This window comes from Vipera ursinii (genome assembly GCF_947247035.1).
Source record: "Vipera ursinii genome assembly, chromosome: 5".
NCBI classification, from domain to species: Eukaryota; Metazoa; Chordata; class Lepidosauria; order Squamata; family Viperidae; genus Vipera; species Vipera ursinii.
The window spans coordinates 20,903,626-20,928,465 of record NC_139518.1 but is presented as its reverse complement, the minus strand read 5'-3'; the positions used below and the strand labels follow the sequence as shown (position 1 = coordinate 20,928,465).

The 24,840-nt window shown below is 36.5% G+C and overlaps 1 long non-coding RNA gene across 3 annotated transcripts; it reads right to left on the bottom strand.

Moving 5' to 3' along the window:
* Window positions 1-734: 734 nt before the first annotated feature.
* LOC310640975 lies at window positions 735-23,293 on the bottom strand. 3 transcript variants are annotated; one of them, XR_014492637.1, is made up of 8 exons: window positions 22,762-23,293; window positions 21,787-22,040; window positions 14,205-14,293; window positions 14,000-14,124; window positions 13,237-13,325; window positions 5,542-5,647; window positions 3,441-3,576; window positions 735-926 (listed from the first exon to the last, which is right to left on the bottom strand). It is a non-coding gene; the product is annotated as an uncharacterized lncRNA (long non-coding RNA). The 3 variants fall into 3 exon arrangements; XR_014492638.1 differs by lacking the exon at window positions 22,762-23,293 and having other exon boundaries at window positions 21,787-22,516; XR_014492639.1 differs by lacking the exons at window positions 5,542-5,647; window positions 22,762-23,293 and having other exon boundaries at window positions 21,787-22,516.
* Between the last annotated feature and the right edge of the window lie 1,547 nt (window positions 23,294-24,840).

Genomic DNA, 24,840 nt, shown 5'->3' with positions numbered 1-24,840 from the left:
ACTGCTTGCGTTGGCCAGTTCCCATCTCCCCCCACCCCTGCCAGGCCTCCAAGCCCTAAGAATGCTGTTCTAGAATTTTCTGCCACACTAAGTACTGGGAAGTTTCTCAAGCAGAATAGTTATCATGAAAAATTTGTCCATAAAGAAGAATAAATGAGACTAAATTATACTGATACTAAATTTATTTCTTAGTTCTTCTTTCTTCTTTCATTATCGAGTGTAGACTTTTTTTGTCCACAATTATCAGGGAAAGGAATTATCCAACTGCAATGTTGTTGCAAACTGTATGTGATTTTGTAGGGCCGGAACCAGAATCAATAAAGGATATGGAATGAAAATTGTTGACATTCAACCAGTTTGCTGAAAAACATGTTTTGGATTGAAAGATTGTTTCCATCAAATGAATCTTAGCACAAAAATCAAGAATTGCTTCAAGTCTGGATGTCAATAGAAATCTATGGTATTCATTTGAGTGAATAGTGCCATAGGTTATTTTTTAAACCATGTCCAATTAGATTGATCCAGATTCAAAAAAGATACAAAAACCCTGGGCCCTGGATGGGTGTTGCTTATCTCTCTATAAAGACTGGGGAGAGGTTTATATTGAAAATATTTATACTAATTACTCTATTACTTGTTACTCTATTACAATAACCTATATATACTATGCTGTACTGCTATTATCCTAGTATAGTATATTAGAGGATATTATGCTCTGTACTATGCTCTTAGAAAATTGTATAAAATATGTTTAATATAGTAAAAACCTGCACATGGATTAGAGAATAAACAAAAGTATACAATAACATCAAGAGAGTAAAAGTAAAAGAATTGAAATGCAAATGGTCATCAAGAAGAACTGATGGCAGGTGGACCAAGGCAGTCACAGAATGGATCCCACGATAAAAAGCGTTCACAAAAGAGACCTAAAACAAGATGGATTGATGACCTCAGCCAGTATTGCCAGCCCATTTGGCAAAAGAATTTCAGGACCATATTGTTTGGAAACATGCGGATGAGGCCTTCATCCTGCAGTGGGTAGACAATGGCTAAAATGGTGATGATTATAGTATTCTCATTCTTTTTCTAAGATTTTGTTGACCTATCTTTTCAGTTTTCACAGGCCTTGATAAATAGTTTATCCATGGGAGTGCGATAAAGTGTGCATTGCAAGGAAGCCTTCTTAGATAAGTGTTCTCAGAAAAGTTAGGGGAGGAAGGAAGGAAGGAAGGAAGGAAGGAAGGAAGGAAGGAAGGAAGGAAGGAAGGAAGGAAGGAAGGCCCTCCTTATATGGGAAATGTGTGACTAGTAAGTATTCAACTGTAACATTGATTGTAATGTAGATAATCTGCTGGAAGGAGGGGGTCTCTGCAGCAGTCCACCCAACAGCTTACTGTTAATTCTCTTGGGTGTAAAGAACAATTTCATGCAATTACCTCTTGTTTCTTTGATCCCAGCTCAGAAACAGATTTGGTAAGGAATGAAATTTCAGAACTAGTATGTATCAACATTTCTTTCTTAAGCATCTTCAATTTTAAGTCCTCTCTCTTCTTTTTCTAACTCGAAAAATTAGAATATCGTGCAAAAGTTCATTTATTTCAGTAATGCAACTTAAAAGGGGAAACTAATATATGAGATAGACTCATTACATGCAAAGCAAGATAGTTCAAGCCGTGATTTGTCATAATTGTGATGATTATGGCGTACAGCTCATGAAAACCCCAAATCCACAATCTCAGAAAATTAGAATATTGTGAAAAGGTGGAATATTCTAGGCTCAAAGTGTCCCACTCTAATCAGCTAATTAAGCCATAACACCTGCAAAGGGTTCCTGAGCCTTTAAATGGTCTCTCAGTCTGGTTCAGTAGGAATCACAATCATGGGGAAGACTGCTGACCTGACAGTTGTGCAGAAAGCCATCATTGACACCCTCCATAAGGAGGGAAAGCCTCAAAAGGTAATTGCAAAAGAAGTTGGATGTTCCCAAAGTGCTGTATCAAAGCACATTAATAGAGTTATGTGGAAGGGAAAAGTGTAGAAGAAAAAGGTGCACAAGCAGCAGGGATGACCGCAGCCTGGAGAGGATTGTCAGGAAAAGGCCATTCAAAAGTGTTGGGGACTTTCACAAGGAGTGGACTGAGGCTGGAGTCAGTGCATCAAGAGCCACCACACACAGACGGATCCTGGACATGGGCTTCAAATGTCGTATTCCTCTTGTCAAGCCGCTCCTGAACAACAAACGTCAGAAGCGTCTTACCTGGGCTAAAGAAAAACAGACCTGGTCTGTTGCTCAGTGGTCCAAAGTCCTCTTTTCTGATGAGAGCAACTTTTGCATCTCATTTGGAAACCAAGGACCCAGAGTCTGGAGGAAGAATGGAGAGGCACACATTGCAAGATGCTTGAAGTCCAGTGTGAAGTTTCCACAGTCTATGTTGATTTGGGGAGCCATGTCATCTGCTGGTGTTGGTCCACTGTGCTTCATTAAGTCCAGGGTCAACGCAGCCGTCTACCAGGAGATTTTGGAGCACTTCATGCTTCCTTCTGCAGATGAGCTTTATGGGGATGCTGACTTCATTTTCCAGCAGGACTTGGCACCTGCCCACACTGCCAAAAGCACCAAAACCTGGTTCAGTGACCGTGGGATTACTGTGCTTGATTGGCCAGCAAACTCACCTGACCTGAACCCCATAATCTATGGGGCGTTGCCAAGAGAAAGATGAGAGACATGTGACCGAACAATGCAGAAGAGCTGAAGGCCGCTATTGAAGCATCCTGGTCTTCCATAACACCTCAGCAATGCCACAGGCTGATAGCTTCCATGCCATGCCGCATTGAGGCAGTAATTGCTGCAAAAGGGGCCCAAACCAAGTACTGAGTACATATGCATGCTTATATTTTTCAGAGGTCCGATATTGTTCTATGTACACTCCTTGTTTTATTGATTGCATGTAAGATTCTAATTGTCTGAGATTGTGGATTTGGGGTTTTCATGAGCTGTACACCATAATCATCACAATTATGACAAATCACGGCTTGAACTATCTTGCTTTGTATGTAATGAGTCTATCTCATATATTAGTTTCCCCTTTTAAGTTGCATTACTGAAATAAATGAACTTTTGCACGATATTCTAATTTTTTGAGTTTCACCTGTAAATGTTGTGTTTTGTCTTGCTGTGCTGATATACTACTTCTCCTCTCTTTAGGAACCTTCACTCTTTCTGAAGACATCCCCCCCACACACACACTATTGTTTGGCTGTTATTTTTTTTAATTTTTAATTGTTATACTCTGTTTGCTGGTGGCGGCAGAGCTCTAAAATTCAGGTCTCTTCCTGTCTCCTCCCACACTTGTGTCAAGATTGCAGGTTTATTGGCAACTCTGCTAGGCTGACGGGGTGGGGGAGGCTCAGATGGGAAGGAAAGAAGGCAGCCCAGGTACCTGCAACTTTTTTTTTTTCAAGCAGTCTGTTTTTCCACAAATAAGAACAGGTTGGCCAAAGAGGGCATTTTTCACAGATGGCTCAGGATGGTAAGATGGGAACAGGTTTGGCAAGGAAGCTGTCAAATGGAAGAACCTGAAAGAAGTAAGCAAATCAACATTTCTCAAAGAGGTGTGGCAAGGATATGATGTATAGCAGTCCAGTTTTCTGAGACATTAACCCACACACTTTCTCTTGTGATAAAATATCTCAGGAAGATACAAGCTGTTCCGGCACAATATTTTATGACTGAATTTTCTGTATAATTGGCAAACTCTGTCTATTCAACCCTGTTAATCCTCCCAAAAATTATTCAGTTACAAGTCAACTTGATCTGATTGGAACCAAAGTTCAACTGCTTCTGGGCTCTGGTTCCGCTTTCTGCTATTCCTCCCCAGTATTTTGCAACCCATTAAAAGGTTGCAATTTCATATTACACTTAGCAAGTCCAGTCTTGAGAGAAGAAATACATACGAAATATCACCTTTTAATAATGGGTTCTACTTAAAATGTTGCTTTTTTGAAACTTCTAAAAGTACAGGGAACCTCACAGGAGGTCTATTTAAATCACTGAGTTTTTCCTAAGAACCTAGAATGTTGTAATGGATCAGATTAGTTTATGTGTTGATACAAGCAGTGTGGCCTTTTGCAATTGACTTCTGAGAATTTTGTTAATCTGCTGGTTTTTTAAAACTACCATCCAAAGAGTTTCTTATGGAATTCAGGATGCTGATAATCACTGGGACCACCATAGCCAGTTTATGTCACAATCTTTCAATTTCCGATTTTCATATGTTGATACTTATGATTTTCACCAATTCTTTGTCTTCTATGACAATGGCCCCGTGCTGGGCCCCGTGCTGGGCTATACCCTGTTCAGAAATGGTCTGTGGAAGTGGAGGACAAGTGTGCACATGCACTCATGAGAAGCACTTGTGAAAGTGGGGTGCGTGCACGAAATCATCCCCTCTCCCCCTTTGCCATCGCCGGTCTGCCAAGACAGAAAGGTTGAAGACTGCTGTTCTATGCTGTTATCTCCTGGTGTTGCCACATCAATTACCGGTATTCACACTTTCTTCTTTTCAACCACAAGTAATCTGTTATCAACAAACATGACAAACCTTGTCTTAGTGCTATAACCCGATCTGAATCTTGACCAAAAAAGATCCAGAAAAATCTGCTTTCTCTAGGGTTCTCTGAAGTTGTAGGCTCAATTTTCTCAATAATTTTTCCTGTTCAGAAGTCATCAATAAAAGCAACAAATGCTAGGGTGATCTATAATTGATCTGCTACCATCATCTCAATGACTTTCCCCCAAATTAAAGATTGAAGGAGAGATGTATAGAGAGATGGAGTTCGCTGTGAGAATTAGAGGGTTAAAAGAGGATTCTAAGGAAAATTTGAAAGAAGTCTCAGAGGCTTTGGAAGGTGTTTTGGAGCATTCAGCAGAAGACATTATGGAACATATAGATAAAATATTTCACATTAATTCGTGGATTGCAAGACAAAGGAAACTACCCAGAGATGTGGTGGTTTACTTCACAAAGAGAGCAATTAGAAATGAGGTTATTCAAGCTTTTTATAATAACAAATTCGCAATTGCAGAACAAGAAGTTTTAATTTTAAAAGAGATCCCTCCAAGAATTCTAAGGAGAAGGAAGGAGTTTGCTTTTCTGGCAGAAGAATTAAGAAGACAGGATATTCAGTTCAGATGGGAGATTCCAGTGGGCATGGTGGTGATGTATGCAGGCACGAGACATCGTCTGCTCACTGTTTTACAGGTACGTGATTTTTATGCTAATGTTTTAAAAGCTGTCCCTATACCACTTCTGGAATCTAACAAGAAGAATGGTGAAGGAGTGCATAAACCACAAAGTGAGAGTACACAAGGTGCGGAAGGAGTTACGCAGCTGAAAGATTGAGAATTTCAGAAAGGCACAAGAGTGGATCAAATTTCAGTACCTGAGAGGCTAGAGACCAAAGAATGACACGTGCTGCAGCTAGACAAATGAGACAAGAGCAAGATCATCAGAGAGTTGTGACAGCACCTCCAAAACTTACCTACAGTGAAGCAGTGGGAGGAGCACGACCCAAGAGAGTGCAGGTGATTTTGGAAGAGGCACTCCAAAAGCTTCAGGTTGCGAAAGATGGTGACAAAACTTCTAACCTGGAATGTTAATGGTTTAAATTCACCACAAAAGAGGAAGAAAGTATTTGAATATTTAAAGCAATTTAAAAACGATGTTATTTGTTTACAGGAAACACATATCAGAGCGTCGGATCAAAAGTACTTGGCTAATTTGAGGTTGGGTACACCGTTTATTGCTTCAGCGATTGACAAGAAAAATGGAGTGGTTATTTATGTTAGGAACACTTTGACAGCATCTTTAATTGAAGCAGATAAACAAGGAAGATATGTTATGATTGAATTGTTAATAGAAGGCAAGAAAACACTTTTGGTTGGACTATACAGTATGCACCTAATCAACAACAAGGAGATTTTTACAGTTTATTACATAACAAGATTATTCAGTGGGATTATAAATCTTGTATTTTTATGGGAGACTGGAATGGTGTTTTGGATGTACAAATGGACAAGGTTTTTTTTTAAAAAAGCACCCCAAGTCATACTAAACTGCCTAAATCTTTTTTTGAGATGAAGGATGACTTGGAATTGCAAGATATTTGGAGAGAAAGGAATCTGCAAGAAAAGGATTATACTTTTTTCTCCGACAGGCATCAATCTTTTTCTAGGATTGATTTTGTATTAATTACTAATGATTTTTTGTTTCTAGGATCAAGAAGATCAAGATTTGTCCAAGAACTATATCTGATCATAGTCCAGTATGGTTAGAGATAGAAAAAGATAATAGGGATAGACGGTCTTGGCGCTTAAATGAAAACTTGTTTAGATATCAGGAAAATGTGGAAGAGTGTAAAAAACAGATGAAGGAATTTTTTAAAATTAATATGCATAAAGGTACTTCTATTGAGATGGTTTGGGATGCAAGTAAAGCTTATATGAGAGGTGTATTAATATATTTGAATAATAAACATAGACGTAAAATGGAATTTAGGAGGAAAGAGCTAGAGGATGAAATTAAGGAAAAAGAAAAGGCTTTAATTTTGAATCCATCTGACAGGAAGATCAAAGAGGTAATTACTTTACTTAGGGGTCAGTTTGATAAGTTAATGGCAGATCAAGTAGCAACTAATTTGCGGTATGCTAGACATAATACTTTTTGTAATGCTAATAAACCAGGTAGATGGTTAGCTTATTTGTTAAGAAAGAAGCAAAGGGCTGCTAATATAGATAGAATAGAACATAAGGGGAAAATAGTGTATCAGCAGAGTCTTATTAAAAAGACCTTTGTTGATTTTTATTCTAAGTTGTATGCTAGAGATAAGATTAGAGATGCAGATATAGATGATTATTTGACAAGAGCTAATATTCCCGTGCTTACGCAAGAACAAAAGGAAGGGATGAATCAGTTGATAACTGATGAAGAAATTTTTTTAGCAATCAAACAATTGAAAGTGGGTAAAGCGCCAGGTACTGATGGATTGACTGCTGTGTATTATAAAAATTTGCAGTTGGAAATGGTGAAGCCTTTAAGGGAACTATTTAAGACAATTCAAATGGGAGGAGGGGTACCTCCATCTTGGAAGACTGCTTTTATTTCTTTGATTCCGAAGGAAGATCAGGATGTCACCCAAGTTAAAAATTATAGGCCAATATCACTTTTGAATACTGATTACAAGATATTTGCAAAAATTTTAGCTAATAGGTTAATGAGGGTAATACAACAAGTAATTCATGGTGATCAAACTGGATTTATAAGTGGTAGACAAATGAAGAATAATGTGAGACATATTGTAGATTTATTGGAATTTTTGGAAAGAAACAATCAGATCCCTGCAGCGCTGATCTTTTTGGATGCTGAAAAAGCCTTTGATCAATTGGATTGGCAATTTTTGATGAAAGTATTAGAGAAAATGGAATTTGGGGATAAATTTTTACAACCAATTAGGGCTATATATCAAAAGCAAACAGCCCATATAATAGTTAATAATAGTTTGATTGAACTATGTAATATTGAAAAAGGTACAAGGCAGGGGTGCCCATTGTCACCTCTATTATTTGTTTTAAAATTGGAAATATTACTGATTAAAATACGCAATTCGGATAAAATTAGGGGAATCCAAATAAGAGATCAGGATTATAGATTGAGGGCGTTTGCAGATGATCTGGTTGTTACATTAACTCAGCCTGATTATTCAGTTGTAGAATTGATGGAGATAATAATGCAATATGGGAGAGTTTCTGGATTTAAGATTTATATACAAAAAACTAAAATACTGTCTAAAAATATGACAGTATCTCAAAAGGCTGTTTTAGAAGAACTAACGGGATTTGAAATAGTCAAAAGGGTTAAATATTTGGGGATATATTTGTCAGCCTCAAATGTGAAGTTATAGAAAAATAATTATGAAAAGTTATGGGGAAAAGTACAAAAAGAATTAGATAGTTGGAAAAAATTACAATTATCTTTATTGGGAAGAATTGCAGCAGTGAAAATGAATGTTTTGCCAAATTTTTTATTTTTATTTCAAACGATACCTATACTTAAAAAGGATTTAAACTTGGAGGAATGGCAAAAAGGAGTTAATAAATTTGTCTGGGCAGGGAAAAAGCCACGAGTTAAATTTAAGATAATGCAAGATATGCGTGAAAGAGGTGGTCTTAAAATGCCTAATTTAAAATTATATTATGAGGCTGCTGCTTTATCAGTGATAAGTGACTGGTTTAATTTAACACAAGCGAGATTATTAAATCTTGAGGGTTATGATTTGTTATTTGGATGGCATGCATATTTATTGTATGATAAGAAGGTGGATAATGTGTTCAAGATACATATTTTAAGGTATGCTCTGTTGCGAGTCTGGAAAAAGTATAGACATAAGTTAAATTATAAGATACCTATTTGGGCAATACCTAAACATGCAATAGAAAATATAAATGTGGGATTTAAACATGATGTGACTACATATAAGGAAATTTTAAGTCTTGAGAGGAATGCATGGCAATTAAAGTCATATAGTATTTTAAAAGAAGAAAAGATTGTACAAACTTGGTTTCAGTATGGGCAATTACAGGCTAGATGGAAAGAGGACCAGAAAACTGGTTTTTCAATGATTGATGAAAATTTGGTAAAGCAAATTAGAGATCAAGGTCAAGCACATATAAAAAGGATATATACTGCATTGATAGAAATTGATTCAGAGACGGAACTTGTTAAAGATTGTATGATAAAGTGGGCTCAGAATTTTCAACAAGTTATTACAATGGATACCTGGGAAAAGATTTGGGTTAGAAATGTAAAATTTACACAGGCCCAAAATTTAAGAGAGAATTTTTATAAAATGTTTTATAGGTGGCATTTAGATCCAAAACAATTAGCAAGTATGTATCCGAACTGTCAGCCCAAATGTTGGAAGTGTGGTTGTGAGGACGCAACGTATTTTCATATATGGTGGACTTGCAAAAAGGTTAAAGCTTTTTGGATTAAAATTTGGTGGAATATGCAAAAAATATTTAAGAAAAGGATAAAGTTCTCTCCACAACTGTTTTTATTGGGTATTATCACAGATATCACTGTTATAGATATTAAGTTGATGTTGAATTTAATTACGGCAGCGAGACTTTTAGTAGCGCAATATTGGAAGAAGGAAGAACTGCCGACTATAGAAGAATGGACTTTAAAAGTTTCTAACTTGGCGGAGATGGCAAAGATTTCAGCGTATTTGAAAGATCAATCGCAACAGAGATACACTGTGGAGTGGAAGAGATGGATTGATTATATTCAGAATAAATATGGGACTAAAAACTTTCACTTAGCATTTGAATAAGTAGAGGATTTATATGATGTATAATTAGCTTGTAGTTATTTTACTAAGAGTTAAAGTGCAATAGAATTTAATATTTTATTGTTTGCATATTTTAGATTATGTTTGTTTGTATTTTTATACCCTGTATTTAGCTCTGGGAAGTCGGGGAGGGGGGTGGGGTGGGTTGGGGAGGGCTGGGGGGAGGGGAGGGGGGTTGTATTCTAAAATGTATTCTAAAACTTTTCAATAAAAAAAACAAAAACAAAAAAACAAAGAAAGATCAGGGGCATCCACAAAAAAGGCATGTCTCTTGGAACCCATAAGGTAGCAGATGACCTTGTGAGAAAATCATTCCACAATAATCATGTCATATGTCAGGCAGGGACTTGAATTTCATCTGGAGGCTTATGGCATAGGACATATACAGTATATGTTGTGGCTGTCATATGGGATGGAGAACATTTGCTCATACACAAAGTAAATAACATGGTGCCTAGTCCAATTACAATTACAACAAAGTCAATTGAAGGCACAGAACTGAAGGGCTTTATGGGTTCTACCTTGGAAGTTCAGAGATAGTTTAGTGTAATAATATCAGTTCTCCATCAGAGACTGAAAGTAAAAGGAATTTTAATTCTTTTTGTAACTTTTAAAACTTGATGTTCGATTATCATGGTCTGTATGATATATTATGGTAGAGGACAGGAAAGCCTGGAGGAACATTGTCCATAGGGTCGCGATGGGTCGGACACGACTTCGCAACTAACAACAACAACAACAACAAATGATATATTAAATTTTGTGGACTTCCAGTTTGCCATGCAGCCACTATGGACGGCTGGGAGACTTGCTCTCTCTCCCCTGTCCAGTTTTGCATCACTGAGGGGCCCTGAAAAGGGCTGAAAGTCGCCCTGAAGAGGTGAACAGCAAGGAGGGGCACTTGCTGGATCACGGGAGAGCCACAACTCTCCTGTTAGAACTGGCGATCCCTCCAAACCGGCGGACGAAAGGATTGGCCATTATGGCTCATCCCTAGGCTGTGAACAGCCAAAGTCACATTTTCCATCAGGCAATTCTTAAAGCAGCACGGAAGAGACTGGGTGAGATCTACCTATTTTACACCCTAATTATTTTCTGTACCTCCTTAAGCTGCTAAGCATTCTCCCCCCTGCAGTGAGGGAAGGGGGACTTTAGCCTTCCCTCCAGAAAGAACAGCAACTAAATACCCAGGGGTGTTTTAAACGTTGAAAAAGTAACTGAATCCCAATTGGAACCTTACTTCTCAAAACATGTGGACTGAAAGATTTTTTATTTTTTATTTTCCATTATTTACTTCTGTTGGAAATCTGGGTTTTTTTCTTCTAAAAAAAAGAAAAAGAAAAAACTGAAAAGATTGAAATAACTTTGGGACTCAAGGGGAAACTTTAAAAGGGGCCTGGCTGACTGCCCAGGGAAACTTAACCTTGAGAATTTTGAAACAAAGTCTGTGAAAGGCTCTGTGTTCCCTACCTAGAAAAAAAATGTTTTTCTCTCTTTCGGATTTTCTAAGTGTAAAGCCTTTAGTCTAAAATACCAATATGGAAGAAGACCAGGAACAAAATTTTCTTATGGATGAAGATCAACAAATTCTCTATATGTTGAAAACACTAATTCAAACTCTTACTACAACCAATGAAATACTAAGAGGCTATAGAAAGGAACAAGAAGACAGCCCAGATATGAAAGCCCAAAGTTTGACTACAACTAAAGAACCATCTATACAAAATACAATAGTAAAAATGAAACATTCAAATACTATGACAGAAGAATCTACTATTCAACAAATATTGACATTTGAAAATCCAGTAAAGACATTGACAACTTGGAAAAAGGAAAAGGTTTCTTATACAACTCAGAAGAAATCAGAGGATCTAGAAAAAGAACAGTTGGATGAGAAGATAAACAATTCAGAACAACTACATCGATATGGAAGAACAAAGAGATGACCCACTAGATCTACAAGTCCTCTAAAAAAAATGGCAACCAGATGGTTTTGCCAATATCAATTAATATACATGATATTACAAGGAGACTGGTTCAATGACCCAAAAACAAGGACATGGAAGATGATTTGGCAAAGGAAAAAAGCCAGAATAAGACTCAAGAAGAATGGAGTTTCAACCATTTTATTGAAATCTAAAACAGAATGTACTTAGATAAGATGTGCATGTTGAACACAAGTCATTGTAATGAACCGAGATAAAGAATTTTTTTTAATCATTAAAATCTAGCAGTATAAATACTAATAGCTAATCTGAACATTGATTTGTGCATAAAGGTCATGTAAAGGTGAATAATGTAGATAAGCTAAAAACTTATTGTTGAAAGTAATAAATAGGTCTATATGGAACATTAAAAATGAAAATTATTAGTTTAAGCAAGAGATAGCAGATACAAAGAGGAAGAGAGAGGAAGTATTAAATATATTAAATACTGAAATAATTTTTTTTTATTACTACCTAAAAACAACAACAACTGAAAACTAGCAAAAAGGAAGGATATCATATTGTATCCTTAGTTGACATAGAGGGTGAGAAGTTAAGTAGACGGGATGTGTATTTTGAATATTAGATTTTGTGAGGAATGGTGATAGATGAATTGGGAGTATATTAAAAATCTTGGGAATGATAAATATCAAATGTTAAATCTAAATGTTAGTGGAAATTAAAACTGAAAAATCTATTAGGTCATTGATTATCTAAAAGATTGTTTGTTAAAACAACTAGAATATGTGTAAACTAAAAATTATGGATATATGTAAGAAAGTTATTTTCTATGTGATTGATAAGATAAAACCTGTCTTTTAATTTACAGACAGTATATATGAAGGGAAAAAGAGAGGAATGTTTATGGTTGCAATCTGAAATCTGTACTAATGATATCTGTATGTAATTGAATTACTACTACTCAGTCACCACGTTGCTTTTCAAATATGTGAATGTAATATTAGAAAATCAATAAAATTTGTATTAAAAAAATAAACTTTGTGATGTTTGTATGGTATACTAAACAATTTTCTTTAGAGAGCACACAGTGAAAAACATATTTATGATATACAAGATGTTGAGTTGCCTGAAAAAATAAAAGGAAGACAAATGAATTGTCTTCCTATTGAAGAAGAGCTGAACATATTGCAAAAAATTTATCATGGGAAGCTTAACTGGTATATTGATGAGAGGTAGTAGGAGTGCTGGAGGATTTCCCCCCCCCTCCAAATGTTTCAACGTGTTTTAAAATTAGGAAACATAATAATGGATAAGAAAGTTTCAAATTTGTCCATGGCTAATAAAGGTAGTCATATATGATCCACTTTAAAATCTGCAATGCAATGTGACCATATAGATAGACTAGTTTCCTGTCTTCTTAGTCACAGGGGAATCCAAAGAAGCTGACTGAAATGGTAAAAGGCTGAAATATTTCACACTTCAGGACCTGCTGTAATTTATTTGTTAACATTCTTCAATTACAGTTAATCCTCACAATTGAGCCCAAAATTTCTATTGCTAAGTGAGACATTTGTTAAGTGAATTTTGCCACATTTCATGACCTATCTTGCCACATTTTTTAAGTGAATCACAGCAGTTGTTAAGTAAGTACCATGATTGTTAAGTGAATCATTTAGCCATTTTAGCCTAGTTTTAATAGCCACAGACTTTGGATGGAATCTGTGCCATGAAAGCAATAAGTATGATTCATTTGATTTTCCTGTAATTATTTAGGTATTTCTATCTGCAACTTTGTTCTGAATCATTTGTTTATTTGCTTCCAATGGTTTGGTTCATGGCTAGTAGGTGGATTCTAGACAAAGTAAGCTACATTTATACAAACCCTCTGGGGTGTTATTCAGAAATTACAACATCCATCTCTACTCCTCCTCCTCATGAAAATTGCTTTAAAATCCCCAGGTGTCTTTCGACCTGCAAATTCAAATTTGAGTCTCAACTCAAGTTAAGATGAGGAAACAATGACTAAAAAGTCAACCGCAACCTTTCGTGAGCTAGTTAAACAAAGCAATAGTGATCCATGACTGTCTAAAGTGTTGCAATGCACTTTAAAAAGGGCTGCCCCTTGAAAAATCTGAGAAAATTGTAGTTGGTAGAAAATGCTGCTAACCACTATGAGACACAGTAATTGCAAGATCCATAGATAGATAGATAGATAGATAGATAGATAGATAGATAGATAGATAGATAGATAGATAGATAGATAGATATAAAAATCTAGATATCTGTCAATGTCAGGCACCAGGAACCAGAAACAGGAGGAGGAGCTGATCAGAGTGGAATTTTTATTGTTGCTTGCCTAGAGACAGAAATCTCACCAAACTACAACACTCACTACTTGATAAATACAGTGAAGTTTAAGGATCTTCCTTCAGCTGCTTTGTTCCTACAAGCAACTTAAGGCTAGTTTCATACCTCCCCTCAACTCAGTGTCAGATCCCAACAAAGCCAATTACTTACTTAGCAAATGTAGCACAGGGCATGATTGTTAAAGCTGTGAATGACTTGGGGCAGTGGTTCTCAACCTTTTCTTCACCACGGACCTCATTTAAATATATTTTGTGGCCATGGAACCCCTCAAGTCTTACCTCAAGATTTAAATCATAACATTTCTTCAAGCTTTAGCAGACCACTTGTAACATTGCGGCCCCTCAGGTGTCCACACCACAGGTTGAGAACCACTGACTTAGGACGTTAAAGGTGTAAAAACTTTCTAAAGAAAAAACATATTTTACAGTACATGATCATATTTAACTTCTTAAGTCAACAGGAGAAGCCCTCTGGAAGAATTACCTTCAAACCCCATTGCCAGAAGATTATCTGGCAGTTAGAGGGAGTTCTGCTATGGAACAACTTCCTGTCCAAGGAAGTGCACTTCACCACTGCATATTGTATTCAAGGAAGAAGGCAAAACATTCATCTCTAGTTAGCCCTATAGAGTATACCAGTTTAGGAAACCAGTACCATATATGTCTAAACAAACAAACAAACATTTCATTGGAATAGCTATAGTAACAGAATCTTACAAATCTGAACATGTTTCCCTCCTCCCTGATTTTATCTTAATGCCAGTTTGGGAGAGGCTTGTCTGTTGTTGGTTGCCTTAATACTGGATTTTCCCACAGTGTGAGAAGATTCCTTATGCCATCTACATCTTTCTTATCAATCTTTTATCTCTTAGCTGAATTTATTTTCATGATATTTAATTTAAATGTACTTCCTATTTTAATAAGTTTTTAAATTTTATTTCTTTGCCTTATAATTTGAAATTTGTAATTGATGAAGGTCAGGCAGGAAAGATATCAGTTCAACTAATTGATATGATAGAAGGCAATGAAAAGATTCCTGCACAGAAAGAATAGAAATCTGTAAAGGAGTCTTTTCCCAACAAAGAAATGTGGACTAAATTTATTTTTATCCTGTCTTTGTTATTTTAAAAAATAACTCAAGATGGTAAATGTATCTAATAGACCTTCTTCCTCCTATTTCCTGCCTTGTGAGGTGAGCTGGACTGAGACAGAGTCCCAAATGTGCTTTTCAAGAGTTAACTGCTCTTACTTGTTTTTGTTTGAAGACATTTCGCCTCTCACCCAAGAAGCTTCTTCAGCTCTGACTACATGGTGGGGAGTGGAAGGATTTATATTGCTTGCAGACAGCTGATCATTTCCATTCTTTTAGGCTCCACACATACTTGCATTACTCAGATGACCCTGAGGACATAGGTAAACCTCCAAATGGCCCCAACAACTTGCCCCCCCCAAAAAAGCAAATGACTAGCTGTCTGCAAGCTGGCTTTCACAGCTAAAGTGGAACAAGAACTCACTGTCTCCTGTTTTCTAACCACAAGACCAAACTGGCTTTTAAAGTTTACACTGGCTGTTAATGACTCTTGTAGCACTAGTCCATAGAAGAAAATATAGAGCATTCCTATTATTGAAATAGCAAATGATACCGTCACTGACATGTCAAAATCTACCAGATGTTTCCTAGCTGCCACAAATTCCATCTAATTTTCCATATCTCTTTCTCTTGGAAAATGGGAAAGGGAATGGAGAGGTAGTATCTACTGGGTTTCTCAGCATCCCCTGGTGGTCTCTTGAAAAATTTCAGCATGTTTGACATTTATGCTTAATATCAGTGAGTAATTCATAGTGTAAATGATTATTGAAACAGAGCACTATTCATCGAGTTAGATAGTCTCACCATAGTTATCCATTTAGATTCATTCTTCTTTTCCAAAATATGCTAAAAGGTTAAAATTCCAGGAGCTGAGCTCAGCTTTTAGCGACTATATTCTTGATAATACAGAAATGGTTTGCTAACGGTATTGCCTTTTTCCTGAATGTTTTTTCTGCTACTCACTGTAGAATTTATCTGTCGGATTTCCTGGTAGTCTCTTTATCCATTTCTGAAGGAACTCATCAAATCAGTGGTTGCTTCTGATTAACGCCCAAAGAAAGTCACCTGGTATGACAACATTTGCAATAGTGGTGAATATTTGTAGCTCAGATGTAGGATGAGAGCGAAGGTTCGTTCTCTGAGCTTGTGGGTTGGTTTCCGATTGTTTTATTACCAGGCTAGGTAACTGAATTTTGCTGCTGCTAGAACTTGATTATCCTAGGGAAAATGAATCTTGGGATAGTCTTCACAGCTATAATCCCTATTTCTTGATTTGCCTTGTCAAATCATAAGAGTGTCTCTGCTTTGTCTGGGTTTCAGCTTCATTGCTTTAATTACCAACATCACATGCTAGTTTAAGATGTTGAATAGCTTCCTTGGATTTTTGAAGGAAAGGGATAAGGAAAGGTGAGAATGAAGGGAGCAGTACTTTCATATTGAATCGTTAAATTTTCTCAAATGAACTCTTCCTAGAACTTTTTGTGCGTATTAAATAATGTGAGGAATGAGATGAACTTTTAGGGAATATCACAATATGACTGGCCCAGTCACCCAACTGGCTTCGTGTCCAAGGCAAGACTAGAACCCAGAGTCTCATGTCTTAATGACTACACCAAACCTGATCTTGATCTGTATTTATCTATATTAGATATTTTCATATTCACTTTCTGTTTAATATGTTAAAGACAGACAAAATTGTATCTACTTTTTGCTCTACTTGATTTTCAAGTTCCTCTTACAGATTTTCCACTCAGAGCACAGTAATATTATTGTGCAACTCACAGTAAGGTTTTCATACACTAATTAAACATCAATAGAATACATGTTGCTGAAAGAGATTTTCTGTTAAACCAAGTGGATTTGATTCCCTCTCTCATATATAGTTAGGAACTGAATTATTTTAAAAGACTGATTTACTGATCCTGGTCCTTAGCCTTTTCTATTTAGGTAACAGAAATGAAGGAAAAACTATATAGTTTTTTGTGCCCATTTATGTGAAACTAAACACCCTTTTAAATTTTGGAATGATAATATAACATTTGCGACTCAAAAGTTTAGTAGGAAGTCATCAAGCTTGGAATAATATGTATAGGTCAACATTGTGATAATTAAATGGTAGTCTTCTTAAATGTGTGGCCTTTAGGTTGAAATGACTCATGCCTTCGACTTAAAACATACATTTAGTTGTAGTTCTATATATTTTAGGAGCTGATTGCATTAACTTCTGACTAGCTGACCAGGTGGCAGGGATTTCAGACAACTTTATGTCAGAGTGATGATTAAACATAAACAACTTGTCCAAGTAAGGTGATGCTGAGTCTTCCATAACTCAATATATTTTCTTTTTTTCCTCCTTTCCTCCTTCCTCCCTCTTTCTCTTTTAAATGTACACACAATTCTATGCTTTATTTAATTATTTTTTGTTATAATTAGCTGCCACTTATATTAGTTATAATGGTCTCAATTCCAACAAACTTTAGCAGGGCTTCAGCAAGTATTAGATGTAATATAATTTACTATAGCCTTACTTTCTTGTAGGATTTTATACATTCTAGTATTATTCATTGTAATATTTATTTGTAGCTCTATAGGATTCTTTAATTTGAATACTCTGTAATTTTATCTTAAATGTATTTCTACCTTATTTTATTATATCAATATTTTTATTCCCATTTTAACATAATTGTCACGATCCATCTAATTAGAATAGTTGATTGACTGATAATTTCAGTGTGTTTAACGGTCACACTGTACTTTTTAAAAAAATAATCTGAAAATATGTAAGCCTATTACATCCTGAGTAAATTTTATTTTAGTTGAAAGATATTCCAAGTAGGTACTTGTCGGATTACAGCTTATGAAATATAGGTATATTAAAGATGATCCAGATCAGAAAATACTTTGTTGAAATTCCTTACACAAAGATGTAATCTGGATTTACTCAAACTTGAAGTGGGCGGGCAACTAGGTGTGTGGAGCAGTTGTAAGCATGAGGCTCTTCAGTGTGTTAATGAATTCATTCCTTGGTTTTCATTGTGTTGCCTTGCAGCAACGGATACCAGGTAGAATCTTATTTCTGGATGTATAAGGTGAGTGTCCTTAGAGTATTATTACTATGATGATTATTAGTTTTAAAAACTTCACAAAATTCAGCATTGAAAAGTTTTATCCCTTTTTGTTTGTGAAAGAAAAATAGTGCATGTTCTTGAGCATCTGTTTTTTTGTCTCTTCTTTTTAAAGAAAAGATGCTTATTTTTGGTAGTCTCTTGGCAAAGCAGATGTACTTTATGTGATGTCACAATTCCACCCTCACCCCATTTTACATTATTAAAAATGGGTGCTTTGTAAAAAAAAAGTAAGGCATATTAGCAATTGCATGGAGAAATCTGTGCAGTCTCTTATCAGTATAAGCAAACAGAGACTTTTCCAAGTTTCACTGCATCTTGCTCCCCTCTCACTTCAGTTTCAATTACAGCTTAGCCTGAGGTCTGTAATACAATTCAAAGTTCTGTCCTCTAATCATTGCTTTTTTAGAGGGATAGTGCAAGCAATAAGGGCATCAACCTGCTTGAGAATTCAAGATTGGTCTAAAATTCGGGGACACTGAATGTATGGTTATTTTTATTACTTTACCTTTCTTTCTCCAGATTTAATAATGTCAGAGTGATATACACAAAATATAGACTCTGGAAATTCTATACAAGTTGGGAAAGAATAAGAAATGTAGCAATTGTCCCACTGCTACATGGGTGAAAGATAAACTATGAGCTTGCATATAGAATGTGAAGGAACCTCATCTTGTTCGGTGCTAGGCAATAAATTTCCTTGAGCTATCTGTTATACTGAAGGATTTAATTTGTACAACACACTAAGACATACAATATGATTTACAAACCATAAAAAGGTTTCTAAAATATACAGGGCCACAAATGAGCAAGACACTTTCAGGTGTAGGCCAATTTGTAAAGCTAGCTGTTCATTTTATTTGAAGAGAATATATGTAGTTCAGGTTGACTTATGGAGTTCTTGGTGCTCTCTGGCTTGGTTGTTTGCTTGCATACATCTTATTAACCAACTAGATAACATCATCAGTATCAGTATGTTTGGGATTTTCTCCATTAATATAAAGCAACTTGTCTTACAGTGATGGTGTGTGTGTGCACGTGCGCACACGTGTGTGTGGGGTTTCTCCTTGGTATTTGATTTCTCCTTGATTTAGGGTGTATTATTTTCTGTTTTGTTCTTTGTCTGGTGTTAATCCCTGCTTATGTGGTTGTAGTCTGGTACGAAGGATGTGTTCTGGTCTTTTTGTTTTCTTATCTTTTAATCAAATCCTTTGAATGGTGTGGAAATAGGATCTCTATATGCCTGTTGATGGCTGTTATGTCTGAAAACTAAGTTTCCAGCAATTCTATAGCATTTTTCCATTTAGCTTGGTCTAGGATGCTGTTTCCCATTTGAAATTAAGGTGAAATCTGTATGTGTTGTGAAATTAAGTTCTCATTGTGTCTTCTGATTGCTAGTTGGTGTTCATGGATGTACTCTGATAGTTTTCTGCCTGTCTGTTCTATGTAGTGGCTGTTACAGTCTTTACACTATGTTGTAGAATAGATGACTCTTCTTTTTAATTCTTGGCTGTTTTTGGATTTACTTTTACAGGGTTTTAGTTGGTTTGTGAAATGTGGTGATACTATGTGGTTGAAAGAGTCTGTTGATAGTTTGTGAGATCTTTTTGATGTATGGTAGTTTTATCCTTTTCATAGTTTGTGTTGGATGTGCTGTGATGGGTTGAGTGTTCAGGCACTTTTTGACAAAATTATGTGGGTATCTATTTTGTTGGAAGATTTTTTTTGCTATTCTGGGTTGCTGTTTGTTTGTACTATTTGAATAATCTTACATAACTCTTCTTGGGTTGGTCCTTTGACAACGGAGAAAAAGAAAACACAATGCCACAAATACCAGCAGCAAAAACCACTGTATATAAACAGGGAGCAAATATCACACTTACTAGCATTGATTTTATCTAGCTGGGTAATGAATTATCTGCAAACAAACTACCAAGCTTAGTGCTAAGGTCTGCATTGCTGTTTATTTGCACAAAAAGTCTTCTAGGTTTACCAAAGTTCACACAACACTCAAAGGGGTTGCAGTCTCTCTCCTTCTATAAGGCAGGAGAATGAAAGTAGTTTTACTACCTATGACTTACCTTGATTATAAAGGCAACTCTTCATTTTCCTGATAAAGTTATGCCACAAGTAATTACTTCTATCTGTATTCTGCTTGGTAAAGAAAAGTTCAGAAACCCACAAGCTCAGAGAATGAACTTCCACCTTTATCCTATACCCGAGCTACAGATATTCACCACTACAATCCAGGTAGATGAAACAGTGTGAGTTTCCCTCACAGATTGCCTCACTAGAATTTTCCAGATGGATAAGCTACCACAACTTAACTAAGTTTGAACAAGCTTAGTCTTTCATCCTGACTGTCCTACTTTCTCCCCCCCCCCATTTTTTCCCCTTTCTCTTACTTTTTAGTTCTATTTGATGGTATGAAAGTTGGGAGTCCATTATCAATCAGACTTCTTTTAAAGCCTTTCATGAATACCACAAGAACTTGTAACTTTCATCTTCTGACTGTCTAGATAATTTATTTATTTATTTATTTTATTGCATTTATATACCGCCCTTTCCCTGAGGACTCAGGGCGGTTTACAGGGAGTTAAAAATCAACCATACAAAAGTTAAAACCCAATTTAAAAAATATTAAATCAACCCTGTACTATTAAAAACCCCAATTAAAATGAATGTCTCCTCAGCCTGGGCCCGAGAGCTCAAAGAGCCAGGTCTTCAGGCCCCGGCGGAATGATCGGAGGTCGGGAGCAGTCCTCAGCTCCACCGGCAGCTGGTTCCAGAGGGCAGGCGCCCCCACTGAGAAGGCCCTATCCCTGGGTGTCACCCACCGGCAATCTCTTACCGGCGGGACCCTGAGCAGACCCTCCCTGTGGGAGCGCACTGGGCGAAGGGCGTTTGATGCCAGCAGCAGGTGTTCCCTCAAATACCCCGGACCCAGGCCATGTAGGGCTTTATAGGTGATAACCAGCACCTTGAATTGCCCCACCGAGACTACTGTAAAGCAAAGAGCTGTCCTGGACATTGCCCAATTCACTTGAATTTTTTATTCTGTAATCTGTATTTTGGCTGGATCTTCAGGAATTTCACCAGGTCAACTACTGGACCTGACATTTTGGGGTACTTTATCAAGAAATACATAGGGTATTTTTTTAAGAAAAATATTGGTTACATTTTGTATTCCTATGTATTCTGATGTTATAAAATGGGAATTGCTTAATTTTCTTGTCTCAATGGCCATCTCATATTTTAGAAATTTCTGCCATCTAGTTCCTATACTTTAGAATCAATTCCCCTTTGAATAGTATTCAGTGTGATCCTATAAGTTTAAAAAGGCTCTTATAATGCTTATTTTTTCAAGTTCTTGATAAATTTGAAAGATCTTTTCAGTAGCAATACTTTGTAGGACTTAAATTATGGTAAAGGTTGGATTGAAGCTTTAAATTATTAAATAATTTTATTGTCAATATTGCTTCATGTTGTATTGTTAATTTTATTTTGCTTGTACTATATTAAAATAAAGAAGCACAAACGAAAATACTCAACATAATTATGATACTATCAATTCTTACATATACATCACTGGCTAGGCTTCTCCATTGTTTCCTAGGACTTGGGAGAATGACTAATCTCCAAGAAATCATCACTGGATACAGGTAATAATGAACTTATATACACAAAGCAACCCCACCATTAAGTATAATGAATCAGTTAATATAGATTGGGATGTGTAAGGGGTGATGAACTGAAATAAATACTTCATGTGATGATGTCATTTTAAATTGCAGCCCAGAACAACATCACTATACTTAAGGCAGCTATGCATTTTGAATTAATTGTGATACCTTTCTGTACTGGGATTTCTGTGGCACCTCATGATGCATTACTTTGAAGGGACCTTCTTATGATGTTAAATAGCAAGCTGAATCCAGAAGGAATGGTAGCCAGCTGCTCAGAGAAGGAGGGAGTGGTGGATCTTCAGGTGGAGGTTGTCTTTCAGATTGTCTTTTCATAACTCTCTTGAAATAGATTTGTGCAAGACCTGTCTTTTTAAGAGTACCCCATCATTCAATATAAATTCCTTTTTCTCTCCAGCAAGCTAATTTAAAGAAATAAGTCAATAAGAATCAAACTTAATGGAGTCAAAAGCAAACTATCCTTAAATTAAGTCAAGACAAATGCATCACAAACTAACTCTGATGTCTTCTATAACGATGTTAATTTGTTTATATATTGACACCTCCAAAGGGGACTTCTAGCAGTAAATTTCCCAGCCTTTATGGCCAACATTATGGAAGGTGTCATTCTAACCTATCTAGAATGCTAAGTTGGAGAAGGCTAACTGAGCCTTTGAAATATTTTGGATCCTAGTACTACTCAGGTGCTTGTAAACTACTAGATAAAAAGAATTGATAGTTATTACTGCTAAGTGTTCTTCAGATTATCTTGTGAATCTTATCTCATAAAAGGAAGATGCATTGGAAAATGAAGATGCCTTATCCCCTTACTGATGTTTCTCTGTTGCCATCAGCAACCAGAAGATAGCAAGCAATTTTTCTACTTTCCAACTAGACTTTAGAACAAAGTTGGTTTCCCATGAGTTATGGATTAGAGAACATGCAGCCAACAACCATGAAAACCTCACTCATAGGATAAAACATACACAAGCAACTTATAACTTGAGGTTCAGTTATGGTCAATATAGGCTTCCTCCTCCTCCTCTGCCTTCTTCACAGAACATGCAGTCTTCCCAGCCGTTTGGCTAAGCCAAAAGGGAAATGATGATATACACAAATAAAAGAGATGGCAATGAAATGTACCTTCTCCAATAAAAAATGCTCAAAAATATTGACACAGGAATTGCTGTAGTCAGCACAGTTGCTTCAGTAAATCTCCTTCAGCTGAACTTCAGACATTTTTGTTGAATTGTGTTCTTTTATGAGAGCGCCTGTTACTCTTCCCAGCTTCTTCCAACCTAGCAGTTTGAAAGCACGTAAAAATGCAAGTAGAAAAATAGGGACCACCATGGTGGGAAGGTAACATGTTCCGTGCGCCTTTGGCATCTAGTCATGCTGGCCACATGACCACGGAGACGTCCTCGGACAAGCGCTGGCTCTTTGGCTTTGAAATGGAGAAGAGCACTGGCCCCTAGAGTCGGAAACGACTAGCATACATGTGTGGGGGAACCTTTACCTTTTATGAATTCAGTGGAAATGAATAATCCTGCAAAATCTTCTATGATTTCCTCCATTCACAATTTATACTACATACATTTTGTTGATTCTAATAGGACAACTTTCCAGAAGCAACGATTCATGGCAGCGGCAGCTATGAAGAATGTGAAGAATTATTTCCAGTGGCTTTATCTTCAATACTTGATAGTTACCTGCGGCATTGACTTTGAACACTGGGAACAAATGGTGATTCACATTTTTGTTACCACTACTTTTACCATGTTGGCATACACAGCTTATGTGTTTATTCCTATTCATCTGCACCTGGCTTATGAGTTCTTTCTACAATTTTTAATCAAATAGCAAAGAAGGACACTGAATTACACCTATTGCAACCAAGCTTGGGTACTTTTGTGTATATTTGCTTCATCTATGTAAATAGAAAATTTAAAAACATTTAATATCTTTCTTTCCTAAATTATTATATCAACTGGTACCATTAGATGTACTAACTTGGAGGAGCTGCTAAAGGTTTTGATAGTTTTCACAATCTATTTTAGATTGTGAAAAAAATCATTACTTTTTTATTATCAGACAATGAAATGAAGTGAAACTAAAAGTGGGAAGATATTGAGAGGGAAGAATCAAGGAAAATATCAAATCTGTATACAAACTGATAAGTAATGGGAAAGTGAGTTTCAGTCTGATATTAGAGATGTAATTTAAAACTTCTGAACTAAAGTCTCAATCTGTGGTAAAATGTTTTAAGAGGAATTTTTATTAGGCACTTTTTTCACTGTTAATATTTAGAAATCTGTTAATATTTAGAGATCTGTCTTGGAAAAGGACGCGGTGGCTCAGTGGGTTAGGACGCTGAGCTTGTCGATCAGAAGGTTGGCAGTTTGGCGGGTCGAATCCCGAGTGCCGCGTAACAGAGTGAGCGCCTGTTACTCGTCCCAGCTTCTGCCAACCTAGCAGTTTGAAAGCACGTAAAAATGCAAGTAGAAAAATAGGGACCACTACGGTGGGAAGGTAACAGCGCTCCGTGTGCCTCTGGCATCTAGTCATGCCGCATGGCCACATGACCACGGAGACGTCCTTGGACAAGCGCTGGCTCTTCGGCTTTGAAACGGAGATGAGCACCGGCCCCTAGAGTTGGAAACGACTAGCACGCATGTGCAGGGGAACCTTTACCTTTACTTGGAAAAAATATATCAATTGGTGCGGATATTGTAATAGCAGAGCTATATAATAATCTGGCAGACTGGACTGTGACTAAGAGTGTAAAAATCTACCCTTGTGACACAGATGTTGTTTGATAATACAATATAAAAATATGTATTTGTCAAATGATTGGGATATGATCTATATAAGCTTTATAAAATGGCCTAATTTAAATATTAGAGATGTGAATGTGATAAATTATTTCCTGATTTTAATACTGATTGGAGCATAAGCAAGATGGCAAGTTTCAAAAAGAAATCATGAGTATGGCTAAATTAATGTAATATGCTTTCAATAGACTGTAATGAAGTGGATGGCAATGGTCTCCATAGGAGAGATAACCTTAGGTCATGATTAGTGGTATCACTGTTAAATACCATTATCTCCTTAGGTTGACACCAACCAGCGGAACTAAAGATTAGAATAAAGTTCTGCCCATGCTGAAAAGTCCCATCAACTGGCCTTAGGAGTAGGATGACGTTATAATGTTGGTGGCCATAT